The 6,089-nt window shown below is 47.8% G+C and overlaps 13 non-coding genes across 13 annotated transcripts in view; all 13 read left to right on the forward strand.

Moving 5' to 3' along the window:
* Positions 1 to 15, forward strand: part of Trnal-aag (transfer RNA leucine (anticodon AAG)) — an 82-nt gene extending 67 nt beyond the window's left edge. Inside the window, exon 1 of the tRNA in view lies at positions 1 to 15. This exon is cut by the window's left edge and continues 67 nt beyond it. This is a non-coding gene — a tRNA (tRNA-Leu).
* A 218-nt stretch (positions 16 to 233) lies between these two features.
* On the forward strand, positions 234 to 315 carry Trnal-aag (transfer RNA leucine (anticodon AAG)). Its single transcript has one exon. It is a non-coding gene; the product is annotated as a tRNA-Leu (tRNA).
* Positions 316 to 535: 220 nt separating this feature from the next.
* Trnal-aag (transfer RNA leucine (anticodon AAG)) lies at positions 536 to 617 on the forward strand. Its single transcript has one exon. It is a non-coding gene; the product is annotated as a tRNA-Leu (tRNA).
* Positions 618 to 1,940: 1,323 nt separating this feature from the next.
* On the forward strand, positions 1,941 to 2,022 carry Trnal-aag (transfer RNA leucine (anticodon AAG)). Its single transcript has one exon. It is a non-coding gene; the product is annotated as a tRNA-Leu (tRNA).
* Positions 2,023 to 2,240: 218 nt separating this feature from the next.
* Trnal-aag (transfer RNA leucine (anticodon AAG)) lies at positions 2,241 to 2,322 on the forward strand. The gene has a single exon. It is a non-coding gene; the product is annotated as a tRNA-Leu (tRNA).
* Positions 2,323 to 2,390: 68 nt separating this feature from the next.
* On the forward strand, positions 2,391 to 2,472 carry Trnal-aag (transfer RNA leucine (anticodon AAG)). Its single transcript has one exon. It is a non-coding gene; the product is annotated as a tRNA-Leu (tRNA).
* Positions 2,473 to 2,859: 387 nt separating this feature from the next.
* Positions 2,860 to 2,941, forward strand: Trnal-aag (transfer RNA leucine (anticodon AAG)). Its single transcript has one exon. It is a non-coding gene; the product is annotated as a tRNA-Leu (tRNA).
* Positions 2,942 to 3,009: 68 nt separating this feature from the next.
* Positions 3,010 to 3,091, forward strand: Trnal-aag (transfer RNA leucine (anticodon AAG)). Its single transcript has one exon. It is a non-coding gene; the product is annotated as a tRNA-Leu (tRNA).
* A 367-nt stretch (positions 3,092 to 3,458) lies between these two features.
* On the forward strand, positions 3,459 to 3,540 carry Trnal-aag (transfer RNA leucine (anticodon AAG)). The gene has a single exon. It is a non-coding gene; the product is annotated as a tRNA-Leu (tRNA).
* Positions 3,541 to 3,984: 444 nt separating this feature from the next.
* Trnal-aag (transfer RNA leucine (anticodon AAG)) lies at positions 3,985 to 4,066 on the forward strand. The gene has a single exon. It is a non-coding gene; the product is annotated as a tRNA-Leu (tRNA).
* A 381-nt stretch (positions 4,067 to 4,447) lies between these two features.
* On the forward strand, positions 4,448 to 4,529 carry Trnal-aag (transfer RNA leucine (anticodon AAG)). The gene has a single exon. It is a non-coding gene; the product is annotated as a tRNA-Leu (tRNA).
* Positions 4,530 to 5,416: 887 nt separating this feature from the next.
* Positions 5,417 to 5,498, forward strand: Trnah-aug (transfer RNA histidin (anticodon AUG)). The gene has a single exon. It is a non-coding gene; the product is annotated as a tRNA-His (tRNA).
* A 67-nt stretch (positions 5,499 to 5,565) lies between these two features.
* Trnal-aag (transfer RNA leucine (anticodon AAG)) lies at positions 5,566 to 5,648 on the forward strand. Its single transcript has one exon. It is a non-coding gene; the product is annotated as a tRNA-Leu (tRNA).
* Positions 5,649 to 6,089: the final 441 nt, after the last annotated feature.

Below are 6,089 nucleotides of genomic sequence, written 5' to 3' on the forward strand. Positions count from 1 at the left end.
ATCCCACCGCTGCCATCATTCTTTTCACATGACCTATGATAACAACCGATCAACAAATTACACAGTTAATCACTCCCCAAGAAGGTAGCGTGGCCGAGCGGTCTAAGGCGCTGCTTTAAGGCACCAGTCTCTTCGGTGGCGTGGGTTTGAATCCCACCGCTGCCAACATTCTTTTCACATGACCCATGATAGCAACCGATCAACAAATTACACAGTTAATCACTCCCCAAGAAGGTAGCGTGGCCGAGCGGTCTAAGGCGCTGGTTTAAGGCACCAGTCTCTTCGGTGGCGTGGGTTTGAATCCCACCGCTGCCAACATTCTTTTCACATGACCCATGATAGCAACCGATCAACAAATTACACAGTTAATCACTCCCCAAGAAGGTAGCGTGGCCGAGCTGTCTAAGGCGCTGGTTTAAGGCAGTGTCTTCGGGGGTTGGGGCGTGGGTTCGAATCCCACCGCTGCCAACATTCTTTTCGCATGACCTATGATAGCAACCGATCAACAATTGCACAGTTAATCACTCCCAAAGAAGGTAGCGTGGCCGAGCGGTCTAAGGCGCTGGTATAAGGCACCAGTCTTTTCGGGGGCGTGGGTTCGAATCCCACCGCTGCCAACATTCTTTTCACATGACCCTATGATAACAACCGATCAACAAATTACACAGTTAATCACTCCCAAGAAGGTAGCGTGGCTGAGCGGTCTCTAAGGCGCTGGTTTAAGGCACCAGAGTCTTCGGAGGTGTGGGTTTGAATCCCACCGCTGCCCAACATTCTTTTCACATGACCTATGATAGTAACCAATCAACAAATTGCAGAGTTAATCACTCCCCTAGAAGGTAGGCGGGTGTCCCGAGCGGTTCTAAGGGCGATGGTTTTAAAGGCCACCAGTCTCTTCTGGGGGCGGGGTTGGGTTCGAAATACCACCGCTTTGCCAATCATTCTTTTCACATGACCTATGATAAGCAACCGATCAACAAAATTGCAACAGTTTTAATCCCCCAACTCCCAAGAAAGGTTTCGCGTGGGGCCAAGCGGTCTAAGGCGCTGGTTTAAAGGCACCCAGTCTCTTCGGTGGTGTGGGTTTGAATCCCACGCTGCCAAACATTCTTTTCACATGACCTATGATAGCAACCGATCAACAAATTACACAGTTAATCACTCCCCAAGAAGTAGCTGTGGCCCGTGGCCGAGCGGTCTAAGGTGCTGGTTTAAGGCACCAGTCTCTTCGGGGGCATGGGTTCGAATCCCACCGCGCCAACATTCTTTTCACATGACCTATGATAGCAAACCGATCAACAAATTACAGTTAATCACTCCACAAGAAGGTAGCGTGGCCAGAGCGGTCTAAGGCGCTGGTTTAAGGCACAGTCTCTTCGGGGGCGTGGGTTTCGAATCCCACCGCTGCCAACATTCTTTTCACATGACTATGATAGCAATCGATCAACAAATTGCACAGTTAATCACTCCCAAAGAAGGTAGAGTGGCCAAGCGGTCTAAGGCGCTGGTTTAAGGCACCAGTCTCTTCGGTGGCGTGGGTTTGAATCCCACCGCTGCCAACATTCTTTTCACATGACCCCATGATAGCAACCGATCAACAAATTACACAGTTAATCACTCCCCAAGAAGGTAGCGTGGCCGAGCGGTCTAGGCGCTGGTTTAAGGCACCAGTCTCTTCGGGTGCGTGGGTTCGAATCCACCGCTGCCAACATTCTTTTCACATGACCTATGATAGCAACCGATCAACAAATTGCACAGTTAATCACTTTTAACTCCCCAAGAAGGTAGCGTGGCCGAGCGGTCCTAAGGCGCTGGTTTAAGGCCACCAGTCTCGGGGGTCAGGGGGCGTGGGTTCGAATCCCACCGCTGCCAACATTCTTTTCACATGACCTATGATAGCAACCGATCACCAAATTACACAGTTAATCACTCCCCAAGAAGGTAGCGTGGCCGAGCGATCTAAGGCGCTGGTTTAAGGCACCAGAGTCTTCGGAGGCGTGGGTTTGAATCCCACCGCTGCCAACATTCTTTTCACATGACCTATGATAGCAACCAATCAACAAATTGCAGTGTTAATCACTCCCCTAGAAGGAAGTGTGGCTGAGCGGTCTAAGGCGCTGGTTTAAGGCACCAGAGTCTTCGGGGGCGTGGGTTTGAATCCCACCGCTGCTAACATTCTTTTCACATGACCTATGATAGCAACCAATCAACAAATTGCAGTGTTAATCACTCCCCTAGAAGGAAGTGTGGCCGAGCGGTCTAAGGCACTGGTTTAAGGCACCAGTGTCTTCGGGGGCGTGGGTTCGAATCCCACCGCTGCCAACATTCTTTTCACATGACCTATGATAGCAACCGATCAACAAATTGCACAGTTAATCACTCCCCTAGAAGGAAGTGTGGCTGAGCGGTCTAAGGCGCTGGTTTAAGGCACCAGTCTCTTCGGGGGCGTGGGTTCGAATCCCACCGCTGCCAACATTCTTTTCACATGACCTATGATAGTAACCAATCAACAAATTGCATTTGGCAGAGTTAATCACTCCCCAAGAAGGGTAAGCGTGGCCGAGCGGTCTAAGGCGCTGTTTAAGGCACCAGTTCCCTCTTCGGGGCGTGGGTTTCGAATCCCACCACCGCTGCCAATATTCTTTTCACATGACCTGACTATGGATAGCAACCGATCAACAAATTGCCACAGTTTAATCACTCCCAAGAAGGTAGCGTGGCCAAGCGGTCTAAGGCGCTGGTTTAGGCACCAGTCTCGGTCCCGGCGTGGGTTTGGAATCCCACCGCTGCCAACATCTTTTCACATGACCTATGATAACAACCGATCAACAAATTACACAGTTAATCACTCCCCAAGAAGGTAGCGTGGCCGAGCGGTCTAAGGCGCTGGTTTAAGGCACCAGTCTCTTCGGGGGCGTGGGTTCGAATCCCACCGCTGCCAACATTCTTTTCACATGACCTATGATAGCAACCGATCAACAAATTGCACAGTTAATCACTCCCCAAGAAGGTAGCGTGGCCGAGCGGTCTAAGGCGCTGGTTTAAGGCACCAGTCTCTTCGGGGGCGTGGGTTTGAATCCCACCGCTGCCAACATTCTTTTCACATGACCTATGATAGCAACCGATCAACAAATTACACAGTTAATCACTCCCCAAGAAGGTAGCGTGGCCAAGCGGTCTAAGGCGCTGTTTTAAGGCACCAGAGTCTTCGGGGGCGTGGGTTTGAATCCCACCGCTGCCAACATTCTTTTCACATGACCTATGATAGCAACCAATCAACAAATTGCAGAGTTAATCACTCCCCTAGAAGGAAGTGTGGCCGAGCGGTCTAAGGCACTGGTTTAAGGCACCAGAGTCTTCGGGGGCATGGATTTGAATCCCACCGCTGCCAACATTCTTTTCACATGACCTATGATAGCAACCGATCAACAAATTGCACAGTTAATCACTCCCTAGAAGGAAGTGTGGCCGAGCGGTCTAAGGCGCTGGTTTAAGGCACCAGTCTCTTCGGGGGCGTGGGTTCGAATCCCACCGCTGCCAACATTCTTTTTACATGACCTATAATAGCAAACGATCAACAAATTACACAGTTAATCACTCCCCAAGAAGGTAGCATGGCCGAGCGGTCTAAGGCTTTGAAAACTGGCTTTGAAAACTGGCGTTACATCACCATCATTTTATTTGTTTTTTAACAAAATAATTTGGGCTCCGTGAAGACTAATACTGTGATGCGAGCTCACACACAGATTTTGATGACCAATGCTATACGAGATAACTAAGTTCAAAGCACCGGCAGCACTCGTTAAATTATGATAAAATTCACAACATTCATAAATCGTATTTTATTCTATGCATTCACAGAAATAAATAAAAGCAGTCAATCTGTAGCACTGTAAGAACATATCTATGACATTACATACGGTTCCTAAAAATTTACAAATTGCAAAAAAAAAAAAAATTACACAGTTAATCACTCCTAAAGAAGGTAGCGTGGCCGAGCGGTCTAAGGCGCTGGTTTAAGGCACCAGTCTCTTTGGGGGCGTGGGTTCGAATCCCACTGCTGCCAACATTCTTTTCAACATGACCCTATGATTAGCAACCGATCAACAAAATACACAATTAATCCACTTCCCCCAAATGAGGTATAGCGTGGCCGAGCGGTCTAAGGCGCTGCTTTAAGGCACCAGTCACTTCGGGGGCATGGGTTCGAATCCCACCGCTGCCAACATTCTTTTCACATGACCTATGATAGCAACCGATCAACAAATTACACAATTAATCACTCCCCAAGAAGGAAGTGTGGCCAAGCGGTCTAAGGCGCTGGTTTAAGGCACCAGTCTCTTCGGGGGCATGGGTTCGAATCCCACCGCTGCCAACATTCTTTTCACATGACCTATGATAGCAACCGATTCAAACAAATTACACAATTAATACGTCTCCAAGGAAGGGTAGCGTGGCCGAGCGGTCTAAGGCGCTGGTTTAAGGCACCAGTCTCTTCGGGGGCGTGGGTTCGAATCCCACCGCTGCCAACATTCTTTTCACATGACCTATGATAGCAACCAATTAACAAATTACACAATTAGTTACTCCCCAAGAAGGTAGCGTGGCCAAGCGTTCAAATCACACTGGTGACAAGATTCCTTTCACATGTTCTGTGATAGCAACCGATCAACAAATTACTCAATTATTCACTCACGAAGAAGGTAGTGTGACTGAGCATTCAAATCCCACCGCTGCCAAGATTCTTTTCACATGTTCTATGATTGTACCCGATCAACAAATTAAACAGTTAATCACTCCCGAAGAAGGTAGCTTGGCTGAGTGTTCGAATCTCACCACTGCCAAGATTCTTTACATGTTCTATGATAGCAACCAATCAACAAATTACACAGTTAATCACTCCCGAAGAACGTAGTGTGTCTGAGCATTCGAATCCCAACGCTGCCAAGATTCTTTTCATATGTCCTATGATAGCAACCGATCAAGAAATTACACGGTTAGTCACTCCCGAAGAAGGTAGCATGGCCAAGCGTTTGAATCCTACCACTGCCAAGATTCTTTTCACATGTTCTATGATTGCAACCGATTAACAAATTACACAGTTCATCACTTAAGAAGGTGGCGTGGCAGAGCGGTCTAAGGGCTGGTTTAAGGAACCGGTCTCTTCGGGGCCGTGGGTTTGAAACCGTCAGCTGCCAAGATTCTTTTCACATGTCCTATGATAGCAACCAATCAAAAAATTACACAGTTAATCACTCCTGAAGTAAGTAGTGTGGCCCAGTGGTCTAAGGTGCTGGTTTTAGGCACCAGTCTCTTTGGGGGACTGGGTTCGAATCCCACCGCTGCCAACATTCTTTTCACATGACCTATGATAGCAACCGATCAACAAATTGCACAGTTAATCACTCCCCTAGAAGGAAGTGTGGCCGAACGGTCTAAGGCGCTGGTTTATGGCACCAGTCTCTTCGGGGGCGTGGGTTCGAATCCCACCGCTGCCAACATTCTTTTCACATGACCTATGATAGCAACCGATCAAAAATTACACAGTTAATCATTCCCCAAGAAGGTAACGTGGCTGAGTGGTCTAAGGCGCTGGTTTAAGGCACCAGTCTCTTCGGGGGCGTGGGTTCCGAATCCCACCGCTGCCAACATTCTTTTCACATGACCTATGATAGCAACCAATTAACAAATTACACAATTAGTTACTCCCCAAGAAGGTAGTGTGGCCAAGCGTTCAAATCACACTGGTGACAAGATTCTTTTCACATGTTCTATGATAGCAACCGATCAACAAATTACTCAATTATTCACTCACGAAGAAGGTAGTGTGACCGAGCATTCAAATCCCACCGCTGCCAAGATTCTTTTCACATGTTCTATGATTGTACCCGATCAACAAATTAAACAGTTAATCACTCCCGAAGAAGGTAGCTTGGCTGAGTGTTCGAATCTCACCACAGCCAAGATTCTTTACATGTTCTATGATAGCAACCAATCAACAAATTACACAGTTAATCACTCCCGAAGAATGTAGTGTGTCTGAGCGTTCGAATCCCAACGCTGCCAAGATTCTTTTCATATGTCCTATG

This window comes from Macrobrachium nipponense, chromosome 18, assembly GCF_015104395.2.
Source record: "Macrobrachium nipponense isolate FS-2020 chromosome 18, ASM1510439v2, whole genome shotgun sequence".
NCBI classification, from domain to species: domain Eukaryota; kingdom Metazoa; phylum Arthropoda; class Malacostraca; order Decapoda; family Palaemonidae; genus Macrobrachium; species Macrobrachium nipponense.